Source organism: Podarcis melisellensis (assembly GCF_964234715.1).
Source record: "Podarcis melisellensis genome assembly, chromosome: 7".
In the NCBI taxonomy this organism is placed as follows: domain Eukaryota; kingdom Metazoa; phylum Chordata; class Lepidosauria; order Squamata; family Lacertidae; genus Podarcis; species Podarcis melisellensis.
This window is the reverse complement of record NC_138539.1, coordinates 70,826,086-70,845,480: the sequence shown is the minus strand read 5'-3', so window position 1 is coordinate 70,845,480 and position 19,395 is coordinate 70,826,086. Positions and strand designations below refer to the sequence as shown.

At 43.7% G+C, this 19,395-nt stretch overlaps 1 long non-coding RNA gene across 1 annotated transcript; it reads right to left on the bottom strand.

The window, feature by feature from the left end:
• Window positions 1–11,145: 11,145 nt before the first annotated feature.
• On the bottom strand, window positions 11,146–12,878 carry LOC309374587. The gene is made up of 3 exons (XR_014170635.1): window positions 12,777–12,878; window positions 11,786–11,971; window positions 11,146–11,236 (listed from the first exon to the last, which is right to left on the bottom strand). It is a non-coding gene; the product is annotated as an uncharacterized lncRNA (long non-coding RNA).
• Between the last annotated feature and the right edge of the window lie 6,517 nt (window positions 12,879–19,395).

Sequence of the window (19,395 nt, the reverse complement as noted above, 5' to 3'; positions counted from 1 at the left end):
CATTTTGAAAACAAAGTTTGCTATAAGCTAGACTTCCATCCGGTACCTGCTGAGTCTTCCTCTAGCTTCCTCCATTTCCCTGGAAAAGCTGACGTTGCTAACAGCAATCTAGGGCATATTGTTTAAGCAAGTTGTGTTGGTGTAAGCAGTAGCAGAGCAATTATGGGATCCTTAGTGCAAGGCTTGGCAGGAGGAGATAAGCTCTGGAGCGCGATGGCCTGATTCTCCTTTCCCTTTCTGCAATGTAAATTTCTATTCAGCTCTGGAGGTTTGCATAGGATTTAAAAGCCGACGTATGCAAGTGGAGAACAGGGAATGGATGATTATGTGCTTTAAAATGGAGCAAGCAGCAAATGCTTAAAAATCGTGGCAAGGAGTGGACAGGACAGGCAATGGTTGAGATTCGCTCCACTCTGTCATCCATCCATATTGGTGGTAACAGGTAGCTTCACCAGGTTTAATGGAGTATTGGGCTTGACACCCTCTGAACAGCACTCCTTAGCATAGCTGTCAAGCGTCCCTTATTTGGAGGGACAGTCCCTTATCCCAGCACCATGTCCCTTATTGACGGATGTCCCTTAAATTTCCCGGGTTTCAAAGGAATCAGCTCCTCTCCCTCCCTCCCTACCAGCCAGGGAGGAGGAAGGCTCCAACTGTGTTGCTTGGCTGCCTGGCCCGCCCCCCCTCCGGCCTCCTCTCACCAGCCTCAGCCCCTGGGAGCCCCTCCCTGCCAGAACTGGCGGGAGCCTCAGGCCCTTCCGCCGCCATCCTCCTTGCGGCCGCCAAACTGAGCGTCTCTGCCGGGGGCCTCCCCTCTGCCCGTCACCACAGCTTCCGCTCCCCCTAGGCCATACTGCGGCTGTGCCACTGAAGGACCCAGATGAGATGGGCAGCCTGGCATGGCCCACAAGCGCTTCTCCCATAGATTTGTAGTGGTAGACTAGCATAGATGATCTTATCTGCAGGTTTACTTTGGGCACTATTCCCCCCCTTCCTCCCACCCCACCTGATGGAATTGAGAGCTGCAGATGGAGCACGAGAGAAAAGATACAGAACTGAAGCAGCATCTTCGTAGCTTGGACTTCGTTTTGCACAAAAGCTGGTTGCTGCTTGTAGTTATTCAATTGCAGTGTTTCATCAGCTGGTGTCTTGAGCAGCAACCTCTGGAAACGAAGGGCTAAAAACTGGCGCTGCTCTCCAAAATTATCTGGTCCCTTTTAACTTCGTATTTTAGCTGGTTGACTAAAATCCCTTATTTTAGCTGCTGGTCCCTTATTTTCAAATCTGTAAGTTGACAGCTATGCTCCTTAGTATGTCCCACAAGCTTACCAAGACCTCAGGTAATAATGGGAACAGGTGGTAGTGCTAGAAGCAGTGGCTGTAAATAACAGACCCTCCTTCAGTCAAGCACTGTAAAGGGAAATTCTGGGTGAGACTGCTGCTGCCACCATCCTCTCAGGAGCCAGGAGTTGGCTTCATCTGCTGAGCAGCAGCCTGAAGGAGCAGAAGAACTGACTCCACCTGCTGCTGATCAGCCTTCTTGCTCCTGATGAGAACCAGCTGGCTCCAGCTTTCTTCAGCAGTGTTTCCAGGCTCACTCAGTTGCTGGAAACAACATTTGTCCTTCCTGGCCAGACCTTCTTGCTTCTTGAGACCTTGGACTTTCTTGACCCCCAGATCGTCTGACTACATGAACTGACATACTCCTGATCTTAGGACTGGACTGGACCTTGCCTACGGACTCTGCCTCCAGGCAAGTACCCCTCTGAGCCTTGGCCGGTTGGCTGGCTTCTCCCTCCACTGGGCTCTGCCATGGTTGGCAGAACAGGACTATGACACATCCCTATTTAATAAACCTCCTTGTCCCCAGAGTCTATGGATCCTGACTCAAATGTGTACATCAGTTATGGGGGCTAGAAGCATTGGGAATAAAGATGGCAGTAGTAGCTGCTTGAGCTGCCCTCCCTTTTTTGGTATAGCACCAAGTCATTTTTTTAACGACTTAAGGGGGAAGATGGAGCCAGCTGAATTGGGCCTTGGTGTTTGTCCCACCATAGCTTCTCTATGTTCATTTTTTGTCATGTCACCACAACTCATTCTCACATACATCACACTGTAGGTCTGAAGAGAAAGTGGAGTTGACAGAAGAGTGGGATATAAATGCAATTTTGGAAAGTCGTTTGCTAAGTATTTGGATATCTCTTATGATATTGTAACCAAATTTTGTGCCATGATTCCTGAGATCAAAGGGCAGGGGTGGGTTTTGTTTTTTGGTCTGTTATGGGATACAGTGAGGCACCATTTTGAATCCACATGGCTGGCAGAACCTTTCAAAACTGCCCTGAATTTAGTCACTGATTTTAAAACTGTACTGGTCTTTGGGGTTTCTTGATAATTCCCATGCAATGCTGGTTACGAGGTTGCTTAGTAAGTAAATAATAATATATGTTTGTATTTCTCTCATCAAATGTAGAAATGGTTAAGAAAGGGTGGTTTGTGCCTGCACATTATGCAGAGACTAGACTGTTAACAGACATTTTGAAGAAGAAGAAGAAGAAGAGTTTGGATTTGATATCCCGCCTTTCACTCCCTTTAAGGAGTCTCAAAGCGGCTAACATTCTCCTTTCCCTTCCTCCCCCACAACAAACACTCTGTGAGGTGAGTGGGGCTGAGAGACTTCACAGAAGTGTGACTGGCCCAAGGTCACCCAGCAGCTGCATGTGGAGGAGCGGAGACGCGAACCCGGTTCCCCAGATTAGGAGTCTACCGCTCTTAACCACTACACCACACTGGCGTTGAGTGGAATGCCACATTTTGTAGTGGCAATAAGACTGATTTACAGAAAGATTGCTTTGCAACTGTCTAAAGGTTGAAAAGTGAAGTGTTTGTAAGCAAATTGTATGGTTGCCTTTAAAAGCTATTTGCTCGGGGGAGATATATTTGATTTTGCCGTATATCTTCCTTTTGCACAGGCATTTCTTCACCAGTCCATTATAGGGTTTCAGGTCCATTTGCATTTCGCTAATGTGTTTCTGATACTTAATCCCCACAAGCTATAAAAAAGGACAATTCACTTTGACTGAAATTCTCTATGAGATTGGCTACTTGGGAAACTTTGTCTTGGAAAAGACAAAGATTTAGCTCCAGATATCTTAGGCTGATGTCAGTAGACCTTGAGCCTTAGTTTAGCCTATTAATTTAATCTTAATTTATAATTTGGGGGCAATTAATAAGCCGGTGCTGCATGACGAATCAAAACTTGGCTGACATTTTGATACATTTGAAAGGCAAATGTTGAACCTGTCTATTAAAAGAAAAACAGAAGTCTGGATTTCTGCCATATATATTTAACCTGCAGTGCACATCCATTGTGTTTTGAGTCCATACTTACAGCTGATTAGAAAAAGGGGGATGTCCTTGGAACTGTCAGTTCATGCTTTAAGTCCCCCTGTGACAAGAAAGGAAAGTGGTTTTTTTTAAAGGCACATGAGCATTTTAGGTGGATTCTGGAACAGTAGCCAGACATCTTGGCTTGATTTACAAGACAGCTCTTGTCAGGGAAGAGCCCAAAGAGAGGGGGGACGTGTTGGCAAAGGATGCACATGAGGCCCAGGGAAAGAAGACAGTGATTTGTGGGGTTTTGTGGTACCTGTGTAGCAGTTGCCAGGGGGTGGTGGATGCAGGGAGAGTCAGGAGGAAGAGACCGGGCAGCTAGACTCGGGAAAAGGAGACAGTAGAAGAGCTGCAGGGGAGTTAAGAGGCTGGAGAACCTAGAAAGAGTTGCATCTTTGGAATCCCATCAGTTGCCCCCGCCCTCTGCTGTCTCCATTTTCAAGGAGGGGTGTGGCGATCACACAGGGCGTTTGACGGTCTGTTGATCCCTGTGCCACCACTGTGATTGTTTCCCCGCTGCCACCAACCCGTTTCTCTCAGATACACACAGAGTCCAGACAGTTGTCAACATTAATTAAATAAGCAAGTTTATTTTATAAGCATTAAGGTTATGGTTTCAGATAATTTTTCTTGTCAGTTTCTTATTCTTAGTTTCTTTACTGACCTTTTAAACACCTGATGGCTCCTCTCCAATGGCAGCTTCAGTTGCTCCCATTGCTTTAAGCCCCTCGTGGTGTTTGCCCTCCTACAACAACAACATCCCAATTGTCTATCTGACTCCTCCTAACAGTTTCTCTCACTCTCTCATATCAAAACTAGACCAACCCACAGACCTATCCTCCCTCTTCCTTCTCCAACTCCCAACTGACTTCCCAACAACTACAACTCTAACTCTAACTCCTCCCCTTGGGTTCCCACTGGCCAATCACTTCCCACTCATTTAACCCTTTCCTTATGACCCACCTAGGAGGGCAAACGCCACAAGGGGCTTAAAGCAATGGGAGCAACTGGAGCTGCCATTGGAGAGGAGCCGTCAGGTGTTTAAAAGGAGTTTAAGAAAGCAGGAAGGGGCAGGGCCACAATATTGCTCCAACTGTCCAAGACAGAGCACAGGTCTGCACATTTTTTCTTCCTCCCTGAAAATTCATTCTTTAAAGCTGAATTGGAGCAAATGGCAATATGCGGGGGACCCACATTGCTGTTTGTGAAGCTTCAGTAGAGGGGCTAAGTGGGGATAAGCCTCGAGTTAGTAGTCAGTGTCATGTGTATCACTTGCATCCATTTGCTCATCCTCATTGGGTGCACTCGGGACAGCTCTACAGTAGACATAGGCAAACTCGGCCCTCCAGATGTTTTGGGACTACAATTCCCATCATCCCTGACCACACGTCCTGTTAGTTTGGTATGGTGGGAGTTGTAGTCCCAAAACATCTGGAGGGCCAAGTTTGCCTATGCCTGCTCTACAGAATGGCTCAATCTTCTCTGGTGACCAGCTCCACGCTGGTAGCATCTGAAGATGATGATGAAGATGACACATTACATGGGTCCTGTAAGTAATTCCTAAACTTCCCTCTGAACTTCAGCTGCTGGAAAATACTGTACAGTAGAATCCCACACTGCAGGGGCAGAAAACCTCAGGCCTGAAGTGATGGGAAGCTTCTGGGTTCAGGAGAAACAAGAAAAGGAAACAGGCTTTGAACATGATCTTCAAGCCAAGAGAGCGGGCTGAAACTCCACTTCCTGAATTATGTACTCCAGAATACTGTGTTTTGTTTCTTCTGTCAGACGTTTAACAATGGGAGTGTATCTATATGCCAATGAAATCACCAACAGCAATAAATGATGCTAGCTGCACAGAGAAGCAATCTCCATATCTTGTCTCGGCAGCAGTTTAACCTGTGTCAGGGATAAGTGTGCCCATTTATGTGTCAAGAATGACTTAGAGAAGCATGGGACCTCAAGTATAAAATCTAATCAATTAGCCTTTAAGTTATAAGCTGGTTACAGTGGTACCTCGGGTTACAGACCCTTCAGGTTACAGACTCCGCTAACCCAGAAATAGTACCTCGGGTTAAGAACTTTGCTTCAGGATGAGAACAGAAATTGCGCAGCGGTGGCCCGGCAGCAGCAGCAGGAGACCCCATTAGCTATAGTGGTACCTCAGGTTAAGAACAGTTTCAGGTTAAGAACAGACCTCCAGAACAAATTAAGTTCTTAACCTGAGGAACCACTGTATCTTATGAATATGAAATGTAAATCCATATTGAAGACCCAGCATGGCTGGGTGTTTGTGTGTGTGTGATAGTTTCCTGAAAGTACACAAACTGGAAAAAAAACTTATGTATGCCCTGAAGAGATGTATTGTGTTTAACACACCAGCAACCAGGGTTATGATCATTCCAGTAATGAAGGCACAGATTGGTGAACCAACCTTAATTAAGTGTTAATTAGTATTGAAAAGGAAATGTTTAGTTTCCGCATTCCTTTGAGCAACATTGTAAATATTTTAAATAAATAGATATAATACAGACTGCCTCTCATTAAAATAATACCAAAGCAGTATAGCATAGGACAATTCAATACAAAACAATTTGAACCCAATTCAATATGCAATCAAACAATCCTATTAAAAGAGTGTATCACAATTACTCTAGCAGGGAATTGTTCAACTGGTGTCACAGGCCGAAGAAAGCATGAGTAAACAGATATTTTTCAACAGCTGTCAAGACTTGGTGGAACGCTCTGTCACAAGAGACCAGGACCCTGCGGGATTTGACATCTTTCCACAGGGCCTGCAAGAAGGAGCTGTTCCACCTGGCCTTTGGCTTAGACTCACTCTGACCCCTTATATGGGATTTGGCATATAAATTTTTTCCTTGCCTTTTTCGCTGGTCCATGTAGGACCAGCATGGATAGCTGGCTTGGGTGAATATCTGAGGTTTCCTCCCTTTATGGTCTTGATTTATGGGCTACACTAAAATGAGGCTGCATTTTAAGCTGTATTTTAAGCCGTATTTTATTTATTTTTGTTTTTTCTATTATGTTTTATTGTAATTTATATTTGGTGTTAGCCACCCTGAGCCTGGCTCTGGCCAGCGAAGGCAGAGTATAAATAAAAAAATTATTATTATTATTATTATTATTATTATTATTATTAAGAACTGAACAGACTAGGTGATTGTAAAACCTTGATGCAGTGATCACTCCACAGACTGAAGCGGAGAAGACACTCCTGTAAGTTGCTACGATGTGAGCCTATGCACATCATAGCATAACTAATAGGGCCCCCTCCTAAGATCTTAGTGAATAGGCAGCTCTATATAGGAGAAGCCATTCTTAGAGATGAACTGGTATTAAATCACATAGGGCTTTAAAGGTTAAGCTGGTAACAAGAACTTAAACTTGTATTAGTAGTAGATTGGCAGTCAGTATACTACTTCCTTTAACACAGGTGTAACAGGTGTGCAGTAGGCTTTTCCATTTGAGGTGTTTCCAATGTCTACTTATACCCATCATTTGGGCTGGCATATTGAGGAACTCCTTGATGGAGGGGATCCCCCGGGCACAGCTGGGGCAGGTGGGGGGTTGCATTGTTCAGCTCAATTGCAAGGGATGTATTTAATTGTTGGTTTATGGTTTAATCTTTGTTGTTAGCTGCCTTGAGCTCTTTGGAGATTAGGTAGGAGAGATGTTCTAGATAATAAACCAATAGCCATGGAAACAGAATTCATGTTCAGACATACACCTGAATTTAAAAGGTGGAACATATCAGGGATACACACAGAGAGAGACACCCTTCCTTTAACACCCCATGGGCAAATAGGATGTCTAAGCATATTTGGTTGAACAGAATTTAAAATCTCCCCAAGATTGGGAATGCTGACAAGGTCTGGAGAGGACCTTAAGCTCTTGAGGACATTGGGAACAAGGGCTTGCATGCACACCCTTTCCATATTTCAGGTGTAGGGAACCTTTGGCTCTCCAGATGTTGCTGAACTGCAACTCTTGTCATCACTGCCAATTGGCCTTACCTGCTAGGGCCAATGGAAGTTCTAGTTCAGTCACATCTGGAGGGCCAAAGGTTCACCACTGTTGCTATACTTTAAACCTTTGCATGCTCAGGCAAATCACCATGTTCAAAAATGGTGTGCAAAAAGCTTATCCATGGGCTTTATCCCAGGACAAGGTATTAAATCTGGAAGGCAACCTGTGTTTCTCTTTTCCCTGATGCTGCCTTTGGCATACAGTTTGAGTAAAGACATATTGACCCTGAAACTCTATAGCTGATCTAAATGTGGGTGGAATTTTCATAATCCTGTGACAGATCAACTTTGAAAATGTAGCTGAGTCCCGGGAGCAAGGGCAAACAGGAGATGGTCATCACTATCACATCCTGCTTATAAGCTTTTCCGAGACATCTTGCTGACCGCTGTTGGCAACATAATGACTTGACCTTGACCATGAATCTAGGAAAGCTGCTCTTATGATTTTTTTGAGCCTTTGTGTGATATCTATAATATGTAAACCAAACCTTCTCAGCCTTTTCAGGGAGTAACATTCTAATCTGAAAGCACTTTCTCAATAAGGATGACCTGTGTAATTGTTGCAGTTGTAGTCTTTTCAAAACCTTTTCTTAGTCATCGACTCTGTTCATGGCCAGTGTTGCTTGTATTGCACAGATGAACACATTGACTCAAGCCCTGCAAGGAGGGGGGGATACAGATGTGTCCTTGATTTTAACCCTGTGTGATGCATTTGTTCATCTGTCAGTGCACTGAATGCTTTCTTCTTAGACTAGCACTTGCTCTTTCTGAGCAAAAGCTATAATTTGCTGATCTGCTCCGCAGAGGTTTGTGTATGTAGCTACACTAGCTCTGTGTTTAATGACACTTGTATAATTGGAGACATATGGAATCTTAATGAAGAGTGGGGACTAATTGCCTGGAGTATGCTCTTTCTCCAGTCAAGAATTTGTAAAGTGTGTATTTTCTTCCCCTTGTGAACTCTCTTTGGCTGTAAAACAGACTTTCAGGGATCATCTTTTGTTCAATGAAAAATCAGGCTATCTCGTTTTTGTGCTGACTGATGCAATGCAATTTGTCCTCCTAATGTTTGCAACGAAGAACTGAAGGGTATTTTCAAACAGGTTGCAATTAGATCAAAACCATCCAGACTGAAGTCTGATATGCAAACTCTCCTGGTAGTGTTTATGCTCAGCTTGGTGATTTTTGGCAGCTCATTCTGATGAGTGGGAATGACCCAAATATGTTCTGGGTCAGCTAGACTGCATTTTGGTTGGATTTAGTGTGTTGAGCCAGCAGCCCTGGTATTCTTGACCTAGCAGTCTGCCATGCATTTCTAAAAGAACCCCAAAACGTCACTCAGTGGCACAGCGTGGGTTTCCAGGGCCATGCGGAGGGGGAAGGGAGGGAAACAGAGTATGCATGCACATTCAACTGCCTATCACAGCACATGTCACCCAGGAGATCACAGCCACAGATAAGAGTCATTCTGTTTCCCTGGTTCAACAGAGTCCAGCAATGGATGTGTGCAGCTGTATTGAGGCAACACTGGCTGTTGAAATTTTGCACCCTAACAATTTTCATGCTACTTGAACCTTTTGAATTGCTTCTTCTGGTTGGTTGGTTGGTTGGTTGGTTGGCACAGTGTAGATGCTAAGAAGGTTTGGGATACTCTGGGATCTTTGTCATTAGAGGCTTAAGTAGCCTCAGTGGCAATGAGTACATTTTATGAGCATTGGTGAATTCATTTTATGAGTTAAATTCCACGCTCACTTTGGCTGGTAAGGAAATTATTTTCCCCACAAGTGTAAACATTGAATATAGTGGTGTTCTAGTAGAGCATGAGATGTTTGAGCCTCATAACCTGCATTGCAGAGAGCTGGACTAGATAACTCTTGTGGTTACTTCCAACGTTACAATTTTAATTCTATGAAGCCTGAGACATAATTATAACATGTGATACATATTTTATTCATAACATTTTGTGAATTTTAAAATGCCTTGCGACTGTTTTAGGGATCAATCTTAAGCATGGAAAGCCAGAGTACATTTACAACAGCTAAAGTTAAGCTGGTGTAAAGGACAACAGATCAGTTATGAGCTTATAACTCATAACTGCTGCCTCCTGTGTTGTTTTTGTTGTGTTTGCAGCGCTGAAGTGACCTCTCCAAGGTGCAAACCTGTGTAGTGTGCATGGCGGTTATGGGTTGCCCAGATGAGAGGACCCCACTCTTGGCCTCACTGATGTGGTCAGATTAGAGGAGAGTAGTATGTTTGGCACCAGCAGGAGTTGCCAGAAGGAGATATGCAAGGTACCATCCAACCATCTTAGGGAGGTCACTATGGATTTGTTTAGGGTTTATGCCAGGCTTCCTCAACCTCGGCCCTCCAGATGTTTTGAGACTACAGTTCCCATCATCCCTGACCACTGGTCCTGCTAGCTAGGGATCATGGGAGTTGTAGGCCAAAAACATCTGGAGGGCCGAGGTTGAGGAAGCCTGGTTTACGCCTTACCCTTTTCTTCTCCTGAAGATATCCTGCAAAGCAACTAAGCTTTAGGATCATAATTTTTCTTCCCCTAGATGTGTTACTATCCCATGTTGATGAGCCCCATCTGCCCTTCATTTCTCTCTACAGCACATGCACCACCCACCTTCTTGACTGTTGGATGTATTATTTGTCTCATCCGCTCAATCTGCCGGATTCTGTCTTCGCAAGGAGGGGAAGTTCCTAAATCACTGAGGGTTTGAGACCCATAACTACTCTAACCTGGTTCAGATGGCCAGGTGAAACCATTTCTCAGGATGTGGCTGCTGTCACATGCTGATAGCTTGTGCTGGTCCCGGGGGGAGGTTACCGTGGGGCGAGGTCCAGGACCTGAGTCGAGGGTCAGCAGACAGTCTTCCACGGGCGAAGCAGGGTCCAAAGCGAGGAGCCGGGCAAGGACAGGAACTCTGGAGGAACAGGACTGGGTGCTGGCCGCAACAGCTCTTCAATGACGATGCTCCCGCAACCTGGGACCGGGTTGACTGGCCTTTATCTTCTCTGAGGCCAGGGGCGGTCCCGGCCCCCAGGAGACCCGCCTCTCCTGGCCTTAAGGCGAGCATTCCTCCTGGGAGAAACCAGTTCCCTCCGCCTCTCTGCCCTGAGCCTCTGCAGCTCAGGAGAGGCTGGAGGGTTACTGGGCCCAGGGGGAGACACCTTCCCCTGGCAGGGCTGGGAGAGGCGCACCTGCAGGCACTGTGTCCTCAACCACCTCCAGAGCCAGAGTGGATTCATCTGGTGTCTGCTCCTGAGGATCCGGCACAGGTGCAGGCGCTTCAGAATCAAGGCCCTGCCCCAGTTCAGCCGGCCCTGGAGGCGGGGACTCCTCTGCAGGCTGGGATTCCTCCGGTTCAGCCTCTGAATTGGATTCCCAGGCCATCACATAGCTTCTAGGAGAGCTGAGTGCTCAGTGGGGACCAAAGGTGGACAAACTACCCCAGAAGGAGCACAATGTGTCCCCCCACCAGAGGTACTACCACTCCCCTAACACTCTATACATCTCATTAGAGAGTTACACTGCTGAATTTCCTGCTAAGCCAGGGTTGATGACTTACACCAATGTGATGGGCTCATCTAGGAATCTGGAGATCCACCACATCCTAAATTGCTCAAACTGGTGGATCTAGGGTTTTGTTGTTTTTTCGTATGCTGTGTGTGAATGTTCTGAAAGAACTATTTCTTTCCCCCCACCCCCGCTGCTGTGTATTTCTATTGTACAGATATAGGGATAGAGTACTGGTTGTTGAAAATGGTGGTGAGATGCTGCAGATTTAACCCTGTGTAAAAAAGAAAAGAAGAGAAAAAGAAATTCTGGGAAAAGTCCAGCTGTAGATACTTTTTTCCATGTCATCAAAATGAAGTGTGACTCTATCAAAATAAACGTTGAAAATGCACATAAGATTATAAATTCAGTCTATAGACTGCCTGACAGGATGAACTGTTCAAGTGTTAAACTGGAGGGCAACCTCTGTTTGCCTTTCTACGTGACTTTGCCCTTGAGCACACTGTTTAAAGAAAGGTGAATTGACTCAGAAGCTCTTTAGTTAAACTAAGCATGGAGCCTTAATCCTGTAGCCAATCGACTTCAAAAATATCTGAATTCTGGGGCTGGTACTTTGAGCACATCAGTCATACTCCCTAAATCTTTTCTGGCCTGATAGGTTACAATATTTTCACAGCCAGGTCAAGCTTTTTCTCTCTTTTTTTAATCCTTGGATCAGAAAAGGCATACCAAAAAAAGGGTTTCTCCTAAATATAGCTTGTCTTCCTGATTGCTCGGAATAAATCTAGCTGTTGCATTTAGTCATGTGTAGCTGCAAGCTTACCTTCTTTATATATTTGGCCCAAGATAATTTCCTAGAGAAATGCTTTTCAGACTTTCAGCCTTCCGGATAACCTTTTGACATGGATTTAGCTGCAGTGGAAATGCTGTGCATCTGCCCTGTAGGCTACTATCATTGTAGAAGATCATGGAGTACAGTCTAGTGCACAGACACGGTTCACAGAGGATGCTGAGAGAGATTATTGAGCATAGCCATCATCATGCATAAAAAGGCAAACCTTACCCATGCTACCTAAATGACTGGCACTCTCATGTTGAAACAAGGCTGGATCTGCTCCTTATTCTGTTTCACCAGGCTTCCCCCCACCCCAGATATCAATGTGTTGAACACCTGAAGGAAACATACACTTCTGTGAACATCCCAGTTACATGGAACGTGTACATTTGAGCCAGGGCCTGGCACGCCTGAGAGCCCGGCACCCGGATGCCCCGCACCCCTAGTGCCTATGGGTAAGACGGCCCTTATTTGAGCAGTTGCTCTCACACAGTGGAACCTTTTCAGAGGTGTCCACTCAGTGTGTGGATGTCAAGGAATGGGACTAGCGTGGTTTTATGACACTGAGGTTGAGACCAGCCATGCAGCCCCACTCTTGCTGCAACATGCGAGAGCTCTGCACAGGAGTATTGCACAAACATGGATCATATCTAGCCTAGAAAACAAATCGTCCTTGTACTGCAGCTACAGGCTGCAGAGGAAGATGAGGACTGTTGAACAAGTTGTCTTCCAGGGAAGCTTTTTTGTTGCTGTCCTTTTTCATTGAGGAACCCTTGCTAATATTCCAAAGAGGTGTGCAAGTTTGAAAAAAAATGACAACAATGCCTTAGAATTGTCCAGTGATGGAACAGACTTGGAATATTGGTACCAAGTTGTGTGGAAAATGGGCGTATTGGGGGAAAAAATAATGAGTCATGAGGGTCATGTGAAGCTGAAATATGAGGGATTTGTTTTGACTTTAGAGTTTATTCACACTTACCTTTCCTCTGTGCTTTATAGCTCCAGGCCCAAGCACACTTTTTCTTTCCTCCAGAGATTTCCGTGTGGAGATTTGCTCTTTAAAGCTGAATCAGAGCAAACAACAATTCATGGAAAACCTGAATTGACTTTTGTGCCGATTGAGCTCTAAAGTGTGGACCTGTGCCTGGAAAGAATGGGGCAAAAGTTAAGTGTGGATAGACCCTTGGTAGATTGCACTAAATAGAAAAGGAACAGACAAATACCACCATCAGCATTCAAGGAGATCTGGTTGATTTATTATGATCCCTTCACTCATTGCACCCGCTTGGCAGTACAGAAGGTTCCATTATTGACTATAGTCAACAATGCTTGCAACATTTTTATGAATGGTGGTATAATCTCTTAAACCTGTGTGGGGTGGGGAAGGGCTTTACGTGGCTAACACTCTTCATTTTTCTTTTTTCAAAAAATGAGATTTTGATATGTTGCCTCAGCTTTGTCAATATCTATCTAACTGGTTGCAACGTATTATCTAAAAGAGCAGGCCAATGATCTATCAGGAGTAATTTCAGCCTCTCTGGGATTAAAGGCAAAAATGCAGTGAGATGTTCCATAAATTGAAAAGTGACACTCACACATTTTACTCTTCTACTTCCCTGTCACTGTCTCTCTCCTCCCCTTCCTGAAGGCAGCCCTGTTTATGGAAGTATTTAATATTTGATGAATTATTGTATTTTAATCTTTTGTTGAAAGCTGCCCAGATTGGCTGGGGAAACCCAGCCAGATGGGTGGGGTATAATTATTATTATTATTATTATTATTATTATTATTTATTATTATCACTACTACCACTAATATTACTATTTTTTTATTATTCCTCCACGTTGATATACTGTAGGACAGACATAGGCAACATCGGCCCTCCAGATGTGTTGGGACTACAACTCCCATGATCCCTAGCTAACAGGACTAGTGGTCAGGGATGATGGGAATTGTATGCTCTTCTTGCTCTCTTATTCTATGTTAAGTCTGCAAGCTGTGCATATTCTGTCAAACTAAGTTGCCATTCTTCTTTGTTTGGGACCTCTCTCATTTTCCATTTTGGGGCTAACAAAACATGGGCCACAGTAGTGGCATACATAAATAACCTTTTTTGACACCTGGGAATTTCAGTCTGAATTATCCCCGACAGAAAGGACTCTGGGTTTTTTTGGCAAAGTGCTTTTAAACATTTTTTTTTTCAATTCATTAAGGATCATTTCCCAATACTTTTTTACCCTTTTACAAGTCCACCACATATGAAAGAAGGTTCCGTCCACCTCTTTGCATCTCCAGCACTTATCTGATTCAGCCTTATACATCTTAGCAAGCCTAGCTGGAGTTAAACACCATCTCTAAATCATTTTCAAGTAGTTCTCCTTCAAAGAATAACATGCTGTGAACTTCAAATCACTTTTCCAGAGTTTCTCCCCAGAGGTTAAAATCTATATTGTGTCCTATATCTATTGCCGAGTGTGTCATTGAGGCTTTAACAAGCTCGTATTTTATTTCACACTAGTCACAGAAGGGGAAGCCAATTTGACGCCTTTCAGAAGTCTCCAGCTCCCATCAATCTCATCCTCCAGAGCTGGTAGCTATGGATGATGGGACTTGTAGGCCAACAACAACTGAAGGCACCATCTTGCCTGATCTTCAGACAACTTGTCCTTGTACTTGCCTCTTAAGGACCTGCAACATATTTTGTGAACGTGTGAGGGAGGAGTGGGATTGTGTCAGCCACCACCAAGATTGCTTACACCCTCAGACATGTGTTCACAAGTAGTATGAAGGGAGCACATGCATGTTGGGTAGGCATATTTTGTCTAAGGGGGAATACACTCAGCCAGGCTTTCTACACAATGGAGAGGCCAAGGCATGGCCATTTCCACACAGTAGTCCCCTCCACACTAACTGCAGATGTGTGGCAGGAGGGAATGGCTAGCTACCACAATCCATCTTCCCTCTCACAAATTCATTGAATGAATGGACATGAGTCTGAAGAGAGCTTATTGTAAAAAGAAAAAGAAGAAAAGGTTCCAGCAGCAGAAGCAAATATGTCTTTCAAAAACTTTGCTAAATTTATCAGTCCTCTTGTTCAAACAAAATAGAAATTTGATTAGTTGGATGCAACCTTAATTTGTGTGGCGTGCTTTGCCTATTCCATTGAGTTAGCCTGTTTTAATTGAACTAATTCAAGCACATTTAGATGTGGTTAAACAAGCCGATCAAACAAATTAAGCAAAGTCACATTTTTCGTGCCCATCCAGATTCAAAGTTAACTATTGGAAACAAACAATCAAGCTTGAGAGAGAAATTTCAAGTGAAGGGGGGGGATGGAAAATGGAATACAAGCTTCATGATCACACACATACAATCCCAAAATGGAAGAATCATCTTCCTCTCACTCCTATCAGTATACATTTCCCAATGGACAGGAAATAATGCCCTCTTCTTTATTGGCTTGTGGTGTTTGAACGTGGTTATCAACTTTGGTTTGAATATTGCGAAGTAATACAACTTTACTACTTGAGTTAATATTTTGCTTGAATATGCCCCCAAGTGATAAGATCTGGTATTCCTCAAACCCGAGAAAATCAGCAGTCCTTGACGCACTAGCACTATGTGGCTGTAACTCTAGGCCAGGTGTGGGAAACTTTTGGCCCTCTAAATGCTTCTGAACTACAGCTCCCATTATCCCCATCAAATAGTCATGCATGGTGGGGCTGCTGGAAGTTGTAGTTATCACAATACACAAAGCGCAACTGTAACATTTTATTGGTTATTTCTTAATGTAAAGGTCTAGCCCAGTATGTGCAACATATACAGTTCATATGTATGGTTTATAACCTATGAGACTAATTCCAATATTAATATATTTCTTCTTATCTTTTCTTATTGTTTCTTATTGCAATAATAATAATAATAATAATAATAATAATTTTATTTATACCCCACCCTCTCTGGCCAGAGCCAGGCTCAGGGTGGCTAACACCAATAAAATTACAATAAAACATAATGGGGGGGGGACCAATTTATTAAAATACGGCTTAAAAAACAATTTAAAATGCAGCCTCATTTTAATAGTAGTCCATAAATCAAAACCATAAGGGGAGGGAAACATAAGGGTCACTCTGAGTCCAAACCAAAGGCCAGGCAGAACAATTCTGTCTTGCAGGCCCTGTGGAAAGATGTCAAGTCCCGCAGGGCCCTAGTCTCTTGTGACAGAGTGTTCCACCAAGTTGGGGCCAGCACTGAAAAGAGCCTGGGCCTAGTTGACTGCTGGCACAAGCTGGCTGGTGCAGGTACAAACTGCTAACTTGGGCAGAACAAGGTTTCCCCTTGTTTCACCCCGTAGGGCTTCCTCAGCTGATATTAGATCTATACAATATAAATAAGAATTTGATATTAGATCTATACAATATAAATAAGAATCTGATTGGCCCTCCAGCTGTTTTGGGACTACAATTCCCATCATCCCTGACCACTGGTCTTGTTAGCCAGGTGGATGGTGGCAGTTGTAGTCCCTAAACAGCAGGAGGGCCAAGTTTGGCCATGCCTGGACCTAGAGCAAAACATCTGTGGAACCAGATGCCTGCTCTAGGCTATGCATAGTGGAAGATCAGGACCACATCTGTGCAGGTCCATATGGCATTTTCACAATGGAAATCCAATTTGAATAAGAGTCCCCAAAGGGCCAAGACTGAGAAATTTTGCTGCCTGAGACACAGCAGCAAGTTTGTCATTCCCTCCCCCTCCCCCAAGTTAAGACGGCCACCAATTTTGCACCCGTGGTTGAAAATCCAGTAAGTGCCTTCCCACCAATCAGTAAATATACCATCACAATAAATAACAAATTGTTGCCCTTTCATGTCAACCAAAATCAACTGTCTGAGGCGGATGGAGTTTGTTCGCTTATTCCAAAACTGGAACACAACCCAAGGAAGAGTGACTGAACTTTTCTATCTCCTTAAGACTTTTGATGTGTTTAAAAAAGGATCAATGGTTTCAATTTAGTTGGTACAGGACAGGGGACTCAATTAAAACAAACCAAATGCAGAGCAGCTGGAAGTAATTATCAAACTGGTCAATAGTCTCAAGACTGCAGTGTGTGGACTAAAAGGGAATTAAGAATCATTCTAGTTCAAGATGAATGGGCTGGCTGTAAGGAAATGCTACTTGTCATATGTTCAAAGGCAATTTCTTCTGCAGTGAGTTACTGGCATGGTCCTTGATATTTAGTCCTGGAAATGCCTGTCAGATATCTTCAGAGTATACTGAGGACTATTCAGATGAGTAATTGATATCTAAAATAGTTATGGATATGAGGCACCCCCCCCCCAAAAAAAAAAACCCACACCCAATGCCACCGAACCTGAAGATTTTTGGTGTCAAACTTGTCACCAACTTAGAGTCATGTGAAACAAAAGCTGAGCCATTTTTTTTTCTTAAATGGAGGAGGGAAACGAAACCCTTCTATTCATTTTTTCATTTCCTCATCTTTTACAATTGCAGAGGTGATACCACACCTGGGAGCCTCCATTTACTATTCCTAGATGTGAACCACATGTGAACCAAGTATTAATTTATTTGATATAAATCATTCATTTTAAAGTTAAGTTTTATTATGAGTTTTTGTAATACATCAGATTATTATAAGATTGTGTTCTTTGTTGTTTATATGGAATTGTCCTTAAATGTTTTTATTACTGATGTGTGTGAGGGCTTTTCTTTTTCTTTTCGTGAAATCACTTGGTGATGTTTTATGGGAAGCAATTCATAAATGGAATTAATTAGTTAAAAGAGGTGTCAGGATTGTAGCCTAGCAAACTTGGGGTGTGGGGGAGAGGTCCTCTACCTCCCTTTAAGAAGAATGTTCTTTTCCATAGTTGATCAGTTTTATAAAGAATAATGGTGGATTTTCCTCATGAGGAGATTAATGGAGATTGGCTTCATCTTTCCATTTTGTTTTACCCAGCTCACTTTAAAGGAAGGCTGTTCATGTCAGTGTTCAATCAAACAACGTAAGTTTGTTTTCATGGCTTGACAATATCCCCCTCAACACACACATACACAAACATGCTTTTGAGCACAGTTTACTCACTAATTACTTTTGGCATCAGATCTATCACTGCGCCACTTAGGATGTACCTACAGATCTTGTTGTTTTATAAAAAGAACGGTACCCGTAGCCAATTTGTTATTAAATTGCCTTATCTTCAGAATTACATATATAATTATGCAAGACACAACTCAATAAATTTCATTATTAAGTATGCTTTCCCTCCCCTAAGACTTGTTGTGGCAATAAGCGTTTTCATCGCCAAGTGGCAAAATGCCCAGGCTAATTTGTATTTGAAGGCCAAGAATGGGATGTTTTCTGTTCCCCCCGCCCTTTCATCATGCAGTCACAAACACAGGTGCACAGAATGCTATTTGCAGACCCACACCTAGTGCCTTCATCCCACCCCCACAAGCAAAGACATTAAGCAATGCAAGATGGAGCAAACTTGACACAACTTATTTCTGGGGTTTGAAAATTGGCCCACAACATTCTTGATTACAGATGTTGGTGGGCTTTGGCTCAGGCACTGGGTCTGTATTGATGATCAGTCTCCTGGCAGAAGGATGAAATTAGGACAGGGTCATGCCTGGGATATGGACCACCTCAAGATGCAGGTCAACTAAGGTGCTCCAGCTCAGACTGCTGCTAGAAGCTCTAGGGCCCATTTGCACCACACTTGGTTTCTAGACAAAGACTTCCACTTAGACCCCTCTACTGGGGTACCCTGAGATCATACCTCCTTGAGGTTGGAGTGATGCACCAATTCGCCCTGAACCTGGGATTGGACTAAGGATTCCATCCAATGCCTTATCCATCTCTTGCTGGCTCTCCAGCAAACCAACCTATAGCTGCTAAGCAGTGGCTTGTGATGATTCCCCCCCTTTTTGTAGAAGAATACAGCCAGCTTGCGTGACCTTGCGTGCATGACATCACAACGCCACACACCTCCCTCTCTAAGCTGAGCAGAAGCTTCCCAGGCTTTGGGAAGGAGGTGTCTGTCATTGAAATTCTACTCAAATTCTACTCAATATAGATCCAGAGTAGATTCCATTGTATAGTTAGCAGAGTAGAAACTTAAACACATTGCAGGATTCCCCCCAAAATAGACCAGAGCCAGTTATATTTCATCCAGCAGAGCTTTACTGCTACTGAAGGCAAATGAGCATAATGGTCACAAATCCAATACATTCAGGATTGGCACAGTCCATAATAAATCTAGGTGCAGCAGACTTAAACTTACAATAAGTCTAAACTTTAACTCTATACAATGGTAACTTAGTTTACGAACAGTCCTGTTTATGAACTATTCAGTTTACGAACTCTGTAAAACTGGAAGTAGTGTTCTGGTTTGCAAACTTTACCTCGGTATATGAACGGAAGCTGAACAGTGGAAGGGCACTGGTGGTGGGAGGCCTCATTAGGGAAAGTGTGCCTCCGTTTAAGTGTGCTGTGGATTAAGAACAGACTTCAGGAATGGATTAAGTTCGTAAACCGAGGTACCACTGTATACAAAACACCACACCAGAACAAAAAAGGA